Genomic DNA, 14602 nt, shown 5'->3' with positions numbered 1-14602 from the left:
CTCCGAGAAACCCTTTTCGAAATAAAGTGGCCCCCTGGGCAAGAATGTCCACATCGTTTTTACAGTAAAGCAATGCCTGCTTTCGAAAATCAAAAGTACCTGTGCGTACCGTCTCATACCAGGTGAAAAGGTCACTTTTTTCATCAGTTGTCATGCGTTCAACCCCATAACAGTGTGCTGGAGGGTAAGGTCCGATAAAACTCAGATTGGCCTTAGAGCTGAAACTGTGAGGGAAGTACCCTGTGAAAGAAACTTCTGATCAGCAATGTGATGAAAGAAATGGAAGACTGGAATCCTCTTTAAATCAAACACCGGAGTTTATTGAGAGTCACGGCCGGAGCGTTTACAAGATATCCACACAACTTGCATCATATAGATCAGTGGTTCCCAAACTGTTTGTGCCCAAGGCACCAAAGGACAAGTAAAAATCTCAAGGCACACCTATTGTGCAAAATAGCCCTTATAACACGTGTTATCACTCATATCATGTAAAATATCTGTAAATGTGCATAATTATTTACTAATGCCAAATAAAATGTGACAAAGACAACTATATTACTCATGAAATATTTATTAACGAAATATTTCAGAAATTAATTTGAAACGTTATCAAATTAGGCTTCATCAAAGCAGCAACACACAACATTAAAAATGAGACAAAGGAAATTCAGCACAGAGAACTGTCAATGCAAGGAAGCTGCATTGTCCATGGTCCTGAACTACAAATTATAAATGTAACATTTCAGCAGAGATGGGGTCGTTACTAAAAAAAAGTAATATATTACATATTACATATTACTTTAAAAAAGTAAAAAAAGTAATATATTACACTACTTCGTTACTCTCTACATAAAGTAACTCGTTACTTTACTCGTTACTTTACTCGCAGGGCCGGCCCGCCCCTCCCTGCAAGCAGATCACGCAGACTGCTAAAGTTTCAAATGTTCTCTTTAGTTCAGTTTCCATTGAGACTGATCCAGATCCTGAATGTTTTCCTATCTGACCGTGGCTGTCCTCTGTCTCCTGCTATCTGTATATTTTGCGCAGTCTATCTCTGCTCACTCTGTTGCGTCGGCGTGTTCTCCTGCGTGTTGGCCATGTGTTGCACTGGAACCAGACACCGCAAAGACTTCAGCCGAGCACGTACGAACTGCGCATGCGTGAGTGGCAATAACTCTCCTTACCAGCAGGTGGCGGTAGTGTGTATTCGTCATTCAAAACAGGCAACAACCGGAAGACAGAGAAGAAGAACAGACTGTGATATAAACAAACAACAAATAGCGTGTGCGGTAGCTCCACCTTAGCATGTGTTCTTTGCAGGTGCTTGTTGAGGTTTGACGTGGTGTTTACAGCAGTGGATAACAGCTTCTGGCCTGGACACAGTTTGCACCTCACCGTCACATTCCTGTCTATTCTTCGGATGAACTCAAAATAATGGGCATACCTCCACCCCTCGAGAGTTATCGCTGACTCAGCCATGTGTATGCAGCACTGCACGTGGAGATGTGGACGCGCAAGTCGCGCAGATTACGTACATATAAACCTACAAAGTACTGATATAGTAAATTAATTTATTTTTATTTTTGTGTAGTTGTATATTGCAATAATAAGGTATGGTTGTCACAAAATCCCACGGCACACCCGGACTTGCCTCACGGCACACCAGTGTGCCGCGGCACACCGTTTGGGAACCACTGATATAGATACCTAGTCAACACTGAGCATTACACAGAAAACACACCGCAAATCTACACAGAGAATATAGGAGTGGCCTATATTCGCGCGTTTTCCATCTTAATCGATACCAGACATATTGGAGACAAAGGACGGGTCTGTTAAAGCCATCTGCGCATTAGCCACACTCCCCCACAGGAAGGCAGGGCCTTTTGGCCTTTGCCCTGTTTAAATTACAAACAGGACACATAGGAAAACACTAAAATTCTCCCCTGCACAGATCTCATTCAAATATTTTATGACCCCGTGTTGAATAGGCTTACCAGCCGATGTTAAGAAACCGCGCATTTTCCACAAGACACCAAAATCATGGCACACACCAAATGCATACCTGGAGTCTGTGAAAATGGTTGCAACTCTATCTTTAGCCAAAATACACGCCCTCAGCAGAGCATACAACTCTGCAGCCTGAGCCGACGTGCCATTTGGCAAGGCCCGGCTTTCTAAGACCTCCCAGTCATTTACAACAGCATAGCCTGCTAAGTGTACTGTGTCAGACGGCCTGCTCGCAGACCCGTCTGTGTATAGAATCATATCTGAATTAGGGATAGGAGTTTGCAACATATCAGTTCTGGGGGAAGAAGACATGTCAATCGTTGTGACGCAGTCATGTGTGATTTCAAAATCTGGAATTGGCACCAGCGTAGCTGGGTTTAGAGGGGGGGAGCGTTTAAGTGTGATGTGTGGGCTTGAAAGAATTATCGCTTCATAACCAGAGCGCCTTGCTGCTGTCATATGCTGAGTAGCAGAGGTGTTCAGAATATGCAAAACTGCATGTGGGACATGTACTACACAGTCACTGGCCAGTACAATGGGAGAGGATTGTTTGATAACAATTGCAACTGCGGCCACTGCCCGCAGGCAGGAAGGCATACCGAGCACCACAGGGGAGAGTCGAGATGAGTAGTATGCAACAGGCCGGAAATTAGAGCCATGCTTCTGTACCAAGATGCCCGTTGCAAAGCCCCCCTTCTCATGGACGTGCAGGTGAAACGGCTGATGGTAATCAGGGAGCCCCAGGGCAGGAGCTGATGTGAGGGCTCGCTTTAAGTCCTGAAAAGCTGTGTGCATGTCCTCAGACCATTGAACAATGTTAGGAGCAGCCTGCAGAGTGGCATCACGCAGGACAGAGTCCATAGCAGCGTACTCGTATATCCAGTGTCTGCAATAGTTAGCCATGCCCAAAAAAGACAGCATGTCTTTCTTTGTGCGGGGTGGTGCCACTTTGTTCAAAAGGCAAATCCTTGCTGGCGAGAGGAGTCGGTGTCCATCCCTCAGAATGTGACCCATGTATGTGACCTCAGTCTGGCAGTACTGCAACTTAGCCAGGGATGCTCTGTGCCCGCATTCAGAAAGTCTTTTCATGAGCAGAATGGAGTCGATGCGACATGCGTCCATGTTGGGAGAAGCTAACAACAGGTCATCTGCGTACTGAAGCAAGGTACTACCTCCTGTAAGGACCAAAGTGTCCAGATCTCTCTTAACCGCTGCTGCGTACACAGTAGGCGACTCGACATACCCCTGTGGGAGGCGCGTGTATGTGATTTGTTTACCTTTAAAAGTAAATGCAAACAGATACTGGCTGTCTGGATGCAGAGGCACAGAGAAAAATGCTGAACACAAATCGATTACTGTGTAACATTTCGAATCTGACGGTAATGATGCAAGAATCGAATTAGTGTCAGGCACTATAGGAGCTGTTGGAATGACAATAGCGTTAATAGCTTGCAAATCTTGGACAAAACGCCACTCATCAGGGCGATTGTGTTTAGGTATGGGTAGAATCGGAGTATTACACGGGCTGGTCGTATAGATTAATACGCCTTGATCGATCAGAGATTGGATGACTCCTTCAATTCCCAAAATGGCTCTATGGGGTAAATTGTACTGTTTGATAGCTGGCAATCTGGCATTGGCTTTAAGTGTGACTCTGTGTGGAGGGGCTGAACAAACAAACCCCACATGATTCTTGTGTTTAGCCCATACTGTGGCCGGAACCTCAGAAAAATCTGACTGGGGTCCATATTGTGTGAGGGCAGGTGGCTGTAAGTGAAGAAATGTGCTTTGAGGGAGAGAAAGTTGCTCAGAGAGACACAGCATGTAATGCTCTTCTCCAAGGTTAATTAGATTGTGTGTGTGTGTGTGTGTGTGTGTGTGTGTGTGTGTGTGTGTGTGTGTGTGTGTGTGTGTGTGTGTGTGTGTGTGTGTGTGTGTGTGTGTGTGTGTGTGTGTGTGTGTGTGTGTGTGTGTGTGTGTGTGTGTGTGTGTGTGTGTGTGTGTGTGTGTGTGTGTGTGTGTGTGTGTGTGTGTGTGTGTGTGTGTGTGTGTGTGTGTGTGTGTGTGAGAGGAGCTTTTGCAGCCCTCAGCAGAGCATGGCAGTGGGCTGCCATGGCCCCCACTTCCTCAGGTTCACTTCCTGAAGTGACCGCTAGTGTGAGGTGAGGGATCGTGTCTGCAGCACAAAGAGCCTGCTGTGAGGGTGTGAGCCTAACAGGCAATGCGCAAAAATAGAAACTGTTCACATTCCAACTGATCTGAGCTGTTGCAAAAACCTCTTACTGATAGTGCATAGTCATCTGATGGGTTAAAAGCAGCTGTGCAGTGACAATTCAACACAGGCCGCATAAGGGACATTAAAGAAGCACACACAGGGGAAATGCTAGCAATTTTCTGAATCCCTGTTGTGGAGAAAACAGAAATCATGTTGAAATCTGGAAATGACCAACAATAAAGGTTGTCTTGAGATGATTGAATGAATTGGACAGATTGATAGACTTTGCTGTCAGGAATAGTCAAAAACAATCCGTCTGGAGTGCAATGTATTGTTGCTTGTAATTTACAAAGCAAATCTCTGCCCATTAGATTAATAGGACTTCCATCTGAAATAATGAAAGAGTGTTGGACATGTGATCCTTCGATTGAAATATTAGTTTTCTCTGAAACGGGCTCGGACATAGGAATGCCAGAAACTCCCATTGTTGTAACAAAATGATTAGTTGCTTCACACACTTTTTCCTTCGTGCGCACTGCTGACAATGTTGCTCCGCTGTCAATCAAAATGTCTACCGCCTTACCACTGAAATCATCGGGCATAATCGGATCTTCACGCGGGTTATTGGAAAGGCGAATTGTTGCTGCTTGAATGGGGAAATGCTGTGAATCTGACCCTATTTCATCATGGCCCCTCTATCGTCTATTAAATTGACTTTGCTGACCGTTTTGCCCCTGTTGGGCCTGCCTGTCGTATTGCCTGTTAAGGGGAGGGAGAGGCAGTAATGCCGGGTGTTGGCGGGGGGGCTGGGGGAGAGCAGGCAAGGGTTGTGTATCCTGCTGTGCTTGCCAGCGCTTTTTGCACTGCCCCGCCCAGTGATCTGTTCCACCACAGACGTGACACGGCATCAACTTTTTGGAATTTTTATTCTGCTGCTGTCTGCCCTTGTCTTGATAACCCTGTGATCTTCCCTGATTTTGATACTGCTGTGTGCGGTTTTGTCCCTGAAACTGCTGGGAGTTATCCGCACTCTGATAAGCCTGTGTATTTTGAGGCAACTTTTGCATCAGCTGGGCAATTCTGGGGGTCAGAAATATCTGATTTCTGTGCAGCGCGCATTGTGGCTAATGTTATTTTCCATGTTTTAATTTGCCAATCTGGAGTGGTCATCATATACGCCTGAGCTGTTTCAGGGATTAAATTATGTAACAAAGTCTGTATGGCGAACAAATCATTGCCCTCTCTTTTAATGACCGCATTATTATCCCACACTGTCATGAAACGCTGGAGAAATTCTGGGACAGTTTCTGTTGGGTTCTGTACGCAAGCCGTCACTAGCGAAAAATCTGTGTGAGTTTTGGCACATGCTCTGATTGCAATAGCAGCTACAGTCTAGGTCCACATATCACGCGTCTGTGTCGCAGGCCAGTCACCTGCAGGTGTACAGTCAGGGAATTTGAATTCCTCTCTGCACGTGGGCCAATCTGCCTTGTATGTTAGGATTATCAGCTGTTTAACATCATGAACTAGACAGTTATAAACTGAGCAGACATTAGTCAACCACGACAGATACTCACCTGGGCTTTTAGTGGGACTTGGAGCGTGATTAGTGACATCCATAACCTCAGCGGGTGTCCAAGGCTTATAAACTGAAACATCTCCTATCAGTATTTTCGGTGCTGTCACAGCTTCAGCAGAATTATTATCCTGAGATGTTCACAGTCTTGTGAGAATTCTATGCAGCACATATGTTTTAAAACTGGTGCCGTACGGCGTGTTTGGATTGTGTAACATTTTCGTTGCGGAGCCAGAAGTCGGGGTGTGTAATGAGCTGCTATCTGGCATTTTGTCTCCACTGTCCCCTGCACTGTGTCCCTGCTGGTCAATTTCTTGTTGTCTATACTGTCCTGCCTGATATGTCAACCTATTTTGATTCATGATAGCTGCAGCTGACATTAATAGATCATCCTCGGAGTTTCTTGCCCCAGAATTTGAGAGTCCTATCGCGGGAATTATTTGTGCGCAGAGAGCTACAGCCTGCTTTTCCTCCAGCAGCCGCTGTTTCGAGAGAGCACGACCCTTCCTAGTGCCGCCATGGCAAACGAAGAGCTGCTCTGACTGCCGTATACAGGCCGTAGCATCAATATACGCCCTCAGGGCACGCACAGGGCACAGCAACTCAGGTGTGCCGCTCTCCTGTGGAATGTTAAAGTGTGCCAGCTGGATAGGCCGATTGGAGTGGGCTAGTGGAAGCACCTTGGGCAGGAACGCCACATTCGGCCAGAGGGTGACACCCGAGCCATCGGAGTTCCACCTCAGGCATGTACTGCTTACGGAGAGGGCATGAAGCTCTCCGACTCGCTTCCCTGAGGTTATGGCAAGCAGAAATGCTGCCTACAGGGACAGCCACTTAAGCCCGACCTGGGCCAGGGGCTCGAAGGGAGGAGATGAGGGGTGGGATGCCAAATCTGACCCTTGAGCTGTGACAGAAGGTCCTTCCTGTCACAGCTCAAGTCTGTTGATTCCTCTGAGGTCCAGAACTGGACGGAATCCGCCAACTTTCTTGCTCACAAGAAAGTACGGAGAGTAGAACCCCCCGCCCTGAAGCAGGGGGTCCACTGGCTCGATTGTGCCCTTGGACAAGAGGACGGACAACTCTTGGGCCAGAGCTAAGGCCTTCGCCGGGTCCTTGACAACCGTCATTCTGACCCGGCCGAAGGCTAGGGGCCGGCGTCGGAACTGCAATCCGTAGCCCTGGGTTAGGGTGGAAACCACCCAAGGGTCGGAAGTACAGGCAGCCCAGTAGCTGAGCTGCTGCTGGGAAAAACAGCCGATGACCGGCCCCGGGACTTCAGGGGCCTAGCCCCCCGGCCCTTGGAGCCCCCTGGGGGGCACCGGTAAGGCTCTGAAGCACGAGGCCGCCTGGAAACCAGACGACCTGGGGCACGAAAGTCATTGGCCGGTTGAGTGGGCCGCTGGGACCTCTGCAGACCACCCCTGTAAGCCGGTGGCTGAGTGCGGCTGCTAGAGCAGCCCCTGGGCCTTCCGGGAGTGGCCACGGGTCTGCGAAGACCCGGGAGCTGCTGCCTGGTCTGCCTAGCTTGGGCAGCGCGCTCCAGCGCCTCCAGGGCAGCTGACCCAAACAGCTCCCCTGGCTCGACTGGCACGCTACGTAGGACTCTCCTACATGTCTCCGTTAGTGGTGACTGGGCCAGCCAAACCTGGCGACGAGTCTGTACCAGAAAGGACATAACTCGTCCCAATTCCCTAGTCATTAGGGCAAAGGCCTGCAGTGATGCATCACTGAGGCCCAGCAAAGAAGGCTCGGCCGGAGCCTGCTGCAGCGAGGTGGAGAGGGCCAGCATTAGATGGGAGAGGGAGTTCCCGATACGTCCCATGCGTGCCGCTGCGTCGCAGGCCCTACAGAGCAGCCCATCTGTGACCTTGCACTGAGGCTGAGGGCACCTGACCTCAGGCCTTAAAGCATCGTCAGGAGCCAGAATCAGGGAGGCGATGGCAGGCTCAATGGGTGGCATGCCACCCAGCCCCACCCTCGCCGGGTCCTGCATGGCAGCCAAGGTCCGGGCATTAGAGCCAGTGTGGCAAAGGGCCCTGGTGTCCCTCCAGCATGCCTGGAGCTCCCTCAGGTACTCATCTGAAGGAGGAACGGTGAGGGGGACAGGGGCTGGGTTACGCCTGAAGAAGGCACGAGCCTGAACCAAGTCGGCCTGCGGAACCGGAATATGCAGGTGCGCCAAGGCCGTATGAATAATGGCCACTATGGAGCCGTCCTCCACGCCCTGCAGAGACCCCTGAGCAGAGGAGAGGGAAACCTCCTCGAGCGGGACCTCGTCCTCCGTCTCTTCATTAAAGAGGTTAGCCGAAGCCGCTAGCGACAAGGCATCCTCATACAGAGGTGCGGCAACCGAAGGAGGGGCAGGCGGCACACTAGCAGCCCCTATACCGGGCCCTGGCTGAAGGGCCAAGAGGAGCGACTTCATCGTGTCCATGTCGGTAGCTAGCTGATCCACTTTAGAGGACAGCCTGTTCCTAGTCCTCCTATTGGGGGGTGCACCCATGGCCATCGCTCCCTCAAGTCGCCAGGGACGGCCGAACTGATCTGGGGGAGGATGTGACCAAGAGAGGTGTCCGTTGGCTTCTGCCAGACGTTCCACCTCAGTGATTCTAGCCACTCTAAGTGCCCGGGGCATGCAGCTACAGTTCATGCAGGCCCCTACCGTGAGAGCTTCCCTTAGATGCTCGAGGCCGAGGCAAGAGGGGCAGCGGTCGTGGCCGTCCTCGGGCTCAAGAGAAGCCATACAGGCGCTACATGAATGAGCCATTCTGTAGATAGCCAGATGCAGAGTAGCCGGGAGCGGGTGCGGGAACACAGCCTTCACCAGCTACCTGCTTAACGGAAAGAGTAGAGCCGCGCCGCTACTCGCCCAACAGAAATAGGGATGTAATTACACCCACGTAACCGGCAGAGGGAGCGGGAGCAAGATCACTGCCTTCACCTAGCTGGATTAGTAAATAAGGCAGTTTACCAGGAGCGGGGGCGAGAACACTGCCTTCACTGGCTGAGCTAGAGGCGAGTGCCAGATGCAGCGTAACCGGGAGCGGGTGCGGGAACACAGCCTTCACCAGCTACCTGATTAACGGAAACCAGGCAGTTTAGCGTCTACCAGGAGCGGGGGCGAGAACACTGCCTTCACTGGTTAAATTAAGACGAATGCCAGATGCAGCGTAACCGGGAGCGGGTGCGGGAACACAGCCTTCACCAGCTACCTGCTTAACGGAAAATTCAAGGCAGTTTAGCGTCTACCAGGAGCGGGGGCGAGAACACTGCCTTCACTGGTTAAATTAAAGACGAATGCCAGATGCAGCGTAACCGGGAGCGGATGCAGGAACACAGCCTTCACCAGCTACCTGCTAAAGAAAAAACAGCATGGGAAACTCCGGTGCTTAACCCGGCGTCAGCCGAGTGGCTGCAGCCGCTACTGCTAACTAGCCAACAAGCACAGCTCAATGCTAATGAAGTTTGGCCCAACGCCGCGGCCAGAACAAGTACAAAAGCACAGCAGGGGCAACTCCTGGGAGAGGGAGCGGAAACACCTCCGTCAACAAAAACCTCAAGCCCAAAGCAAACAGACAGAAATCAGTCTCTGCGCAGCCAGCCACAGCTCCTGGAGGACGGGTAAGCCCGCGGCCCCGACTGGATGAGTCGCGAAGCTGCACGCAGCCAGCTGTTTGCAGAGAATCCTTGACAAATGTTCCAACCGAACGAACGCTGTAGGCTACAAAAAATGTAGCCAAGGTACTCTCGCGCAGCGAGAAGATGAAAGGAACAGATCCTCTGTCGACACCGGCTGATATAGCCGGTGTCACATGGGTCACAGGTGACTTTGTTGTTATTGGTACTCGAGCTGCGCATGCGCGCGATGGACATATCCTGTGCTAAAGCACCGCCTCTTGCGGTCAGTAGGGACGAAATAGAACCCCATAATAGGCTGTAAAGTCTGCTTCATCGTTAGGAGGAGTTAGGACTAGAGACTGACGCAGTTCTGTGTTATTGAATACAGGTCGAGACAAAACACATGGTGAAGCATTCTGGATAGCGCCTCCACCATTCTGTAACGAGGGGCCTGGTGATTCCGAGTCACTCGGGGTGTCATTTTGGTCAGCGCTCCCGCCATTGCGCACGGAGCAAACTGGTGATTCTGAGTCACTCGGCGTGTCCCTAACATATCCACCATTCTGCACGGTGGAAACTGGTGATTCCGCATTGGTTGAAGCTATGCTATTTGCTCCATTCAGATGGAGTACTCCGTCTGCGAGCTGATTTAAAAGCCCGAGACCGGGGTAAGTATCAGAGTTTTGGTAGCAGTCTAATACCCATTCAAAAGCGCTATCTAAGGTTGTTGGATGGCTTGAGTTTGTTTGTGATGAGGTGGAAGTTCTTCATCGTTTAACTCACTGATATTGTCCGAACACAGAGGAAATGACATATCTCCATACACAAATTCCTCATCACTACTTAGTTCATTTATGTCGTTTATAGACTGAAGAAAATAAATCTCTCTATCTGCTAAATCATCCATGTTTGACCGTTTATGAAACCAAATAAAATCAGAAATACATTTGTCACAGCTGAAGAAACATACCGTTCGGTTACATCGGCACCAATTTACATGAGACCCCCTCCAGCTTATTCAGTTGGTGTGTCCATAAAGTTGGCAATAACAGCAGTGGGGTTCCTCTCGATAATAGCTTGGTTGATCTATACAGAAAAAGATAGAGAAAAAAGAAGGATAAGTATTTGAAAAATACAGGATTATATATTTAACAACTATTCATTTATCGAACATCTTATAAAATAACCATAAAACTCATTTACCGGGGTGATATCTCGTCAGGAGGGGATCTGTCAGAAGCGCTATATCGATCTGAATCTCACGTAGAGTCTCTGCTGATAGTTCGCCCCCGACCTGATGACTAGGGGCTGAGTCTGTCTGACTCGATAGAAGCGTGTCTGGGATGGACTCAAAGTCGTCCAAATAGGTACTGTAAGCGTCAAAGTCGGCCTGGAGTTCTGGCGGAATCTGCATGAAGGTTTCAGATCCGAGCGGTTGCAGGGGGCGTTGAAAAGGGGCGTGTCTGCCTGGTTATCTGAGGCACGGGGAGGGTGATGGCTGTCTTTAGGAGATCTGCAGTTGTCTCAAAAGGTAGGCTGAGTGTGGACTCCACATTTGGAAAGTTTTGGTACACTGATGAAGGGTCTGTACGGAGCCCTGGAGGGTTCACAGAGAGAAAAATAAATAAAACGTGGCCACGCTTTAGTAACTCGTGCGCACGCTTTAGTAACTCGTGCGCACGCTTTAGTAACTCGTGCGCCACGTTTTATTTATTTTTCTCTCAATGAACCCTCCAGGGCTCCGTAGGTCTGTGCTGTCACCTTTTTAGTAAAAAAAAAACCCGTTATTTTGGATACTTTACACATAAAAAAACATATTTGATTTCAAAATAAAATACAACTAGTTTAAATATACTCACTTTCCACAGGGGATGACTCGAGGTAGGAACCTAGTACAAAGCAGATCCTTTCTAATACTAGCGGCCCTATCTGACTCAGAGTATCCTGAGCTGAGACACACACAAAAGATTTGATTAGAATCTACACCATATATAACTTTTAGTAAAACATGTTAAAGAAGTAAAATAAAATAAAAAACAGAAACTCACCTAGTATTTCAATAATCCTATGACCCCACACATTAGGGTGTTCAGCACACAGGATCTCTGCTGCAAACAGAAAAAACACAAAAAAAATCAAGTATCTAATAATATACTGACCACATAATATATTATATATATATATATATATATATATAAAAACAACATTTAATAATTACATGATATTATAAAAAAGTACTTACCACATTGGTTTGTGATGAGGTCCAGGTCAATAAAGCACAGAGCAGGAATGGCGGGATAGTTCATTCTCTGTTTTCTCTTGCTGTAGAAATCATATCGCCTTATAAACCCCCAAATAACAATACCCAGGTCATTGCCTCCAAAAAACCGACCAATCGATGAGTCCTTTATCCAGGTGATTAGCTATGTGTCTTTTTCCCCCACAGAGTGAGACTCTGCGCCTACATTGATCTCCAGTAGACAGAACAAGCCTTGTATGTTTTTTTTTTGTAAATGACTATTTTAATTTACCCTCAGACTGTTGATTAAGTATTTTAAGTGTTTACAGCTTTTCTTTGTTCTGATCAGCCCCACTGGAGCCGCCATGGAGTGAATGGAGCAGAAACACATTTTTAAAGATACTTCTCTTTTATGGATACAGCAAAATTCTAATATTACCCCCAATACAACCTCACACAACTTCATATTGGGTGTCCTTATAGTGGTGTAAAGTAATTATTAAAAAAAAAAGACAAAAGATCATAGGGGTAATAGGATATTTTATTATCTCCCTCTATAAGAAACTTTCTTATAGTTAATAAAGTAATTATACATTAGTTCACAATCCATACAACTAAAGAGAATGTCCTTAGGTATCACTATTAAAACCTAAATAAGATCTTTTAAATGAATATGGATACCCTCTTTGTAAACAGATACTTCCTTGTAGTTAACAGTTTCACAAAAACTTTAAAAGAAACATCCTTAGCAAGCACAAATCATTTTAAAACAAACCCTAAATCAAATCTGGAGAGGACAATAACGTTTTTTTAGGTGTCTTAGTGAGTGAAAAATAATGGCTGTTTTATTTAGTTTGAGCGTATTTCTTTTTTATAAACTAACTCCATCCCCTCGCTTCTCACCTCACAGAGAGTGTCTTAATCAACATATAGATTAACATCTCAGGCTTATCTCAAATCCTCACACCAGAGGCCAACTCCAACGTGTGTGTGTGTGTGTGTGTGTGTGTGTGTGTGTGTGTGTGTGTGTGTGTGTGTGTGTGTGTGTGTGTGTGTGTGTGTGTGTGTGTGTGTGTGTGTGTGTGTGTGTGTGTGTGTGTGTGTGTGTGTGTGTGTGTGTGTGTGTGTGTGTGTGTGTGTGTGTGTGTGTGTGTGTGTGTGTGTGTGTGTTAATTGTTCTTAAAGGTAGGGGTAGGTCATTTTGGAGAAACCAGCTCGAGTGAGCTAGAATTAGAAAATACACAACTGGGATAAATCTGCCACTTCCTCACAGAGCCCCTCCTCCAGCACACATGAACGCGCGCACATGACCAAAAGAGGGCACGAGATAAGTTTGTGCACAGATCTTTCGGCTGTAGGCGTCTGAACCCCGCACAGATGCTGCATTCGTTTCTTGACTGGCGCTCCGGACGGATGGCGGTAAATTGTCACAGGCTTATTAAAACCCAATTCGAGGCGTCTCTTGGCCATTTTTCTTTTTTGAAAGGTGACTTGGTAAATGGAAATTACTGGCTTTTTATTTAGTTTGAGCATATTTCTATTTTCACCTGATTCCACCCCCACTATTTGCTGGCGTCATAGCCAAAGGAAGGGGTGGAGAAAAGGGGGAGAGGCTTGGGCTGGGAGGGGGCGGGGGGCTAGACAGTCTAACGCATAACTTCAGAGAGACACCTAGATTAACATCAAAGGCTTATAACACACCAGTGTGAAATCACACCTGCCTGTTATAACAACTCACATCAAAGGGCAAACATCAAAGGCTAATTAGATTATACAACAAGGGCTCTGAGGGGCAGGGGCCAGACAGCATAACTTCAAAGAGACTGCCTTAATCAACACCTAGATTAACATCAGAGGCTTATTTCACACCTACCTGCTATAACACCTCACATCAAAGGACTAGACTACAAAGGGGTGTGAGGGGACAGACAACATAACTTCAAAGAGACTGCCTTAATCAACACATCAAAGGATTAGACAACAAAGGCACTACGCAGGGGGGCTTTTCACACCTACCTGTTATAACACCCATCAAAGGATCTCGAACAATGGAGGCGGGACTTAGCTCATTAACATAATTGTACCCAATCACATCAAAGGATCTCGCAATGGGAGGCGGGTCTTAGCTTATTTGCATAATTGGGGGCGTGTCACCTGTCACTTTTTCATGCATACTAATGAGACAAAAGCGGCATTGTTACTACTACTGACTCCTACCCCGTCTCTCCATGAAGGCGGCAGCAGAGCAGGCGGATGATAACCGCCAGCACGTCGGCTGGCTCCAGCCTGCGGCGAAGCCTCAGCGGCACCAGCAGCAGCAGCAGCAGCAGCAGCAGCAGCAGCGGCCAACCCGGCCACAGCGACAGGCAGAGAGACGCTCACAGCAGCCGAGGCGTCAGACTCGTCCGTTGGCGGCGGCAGGGGCACCGTCCCGCGCCTCCGCCCCCCCACCAGCAGAGAGGGGGGGTCAAAAGGGAGTGAGGTACTCCCGTTCGTCGTCTGCTCCACGAGAGCCGCCGAAGAAGCAGAGCCGGCCTTGACGGTTTGGAGGGGAGTGTGAGGAAAATAAAAGAAGCTTATTTCCCAACCTTTTGTCTGAATCATCAGTTTCAAATGTGTCTCACATATCCCCCACTCTGGGTGAACCAGCTGCCTATGACCTATCGGTTAATTCGTGCAGGGTTCGTTACAAAAGCCTGCACATTTTAACCTATCGGTTGTGGAGGAAACTTCTGTGTAGCAATGCAGTGGGAGTCACCGACTCATGAAGGAGACACGGGACGAGCAGGAGTTCTGATGTCAAACACTGAGATTTAATACAAGCATCGGCCGGAGAAATTCACATCACAAGTCACACAGTCACGCATGCCCACTAGCTATCTCCTTTACAGGAGCAACAACCGGGGTAGCGAGTGGGGAATATGTACAGTCAACAACGTGTGTG

The sequence above is a fragment of the Pseudochaenichthys georgianus genome, chromosome 11 (assembly GCF_902827115.2).
Source record: "Pseudochaenichthys georgianus chromosome 11, fPseGeo1.2, whole genome shotgun sequence".
Classification (NCBI taxonomy): Eukaryota; Metazoa; Chordata; class Actinopteri; order Perciformes; family Channichthyidae; genus Pseudochaenichthys; species Pseudochaenichthys georgianus.
Note: the sequence above shows the minus strand (reverse complement) of the source record.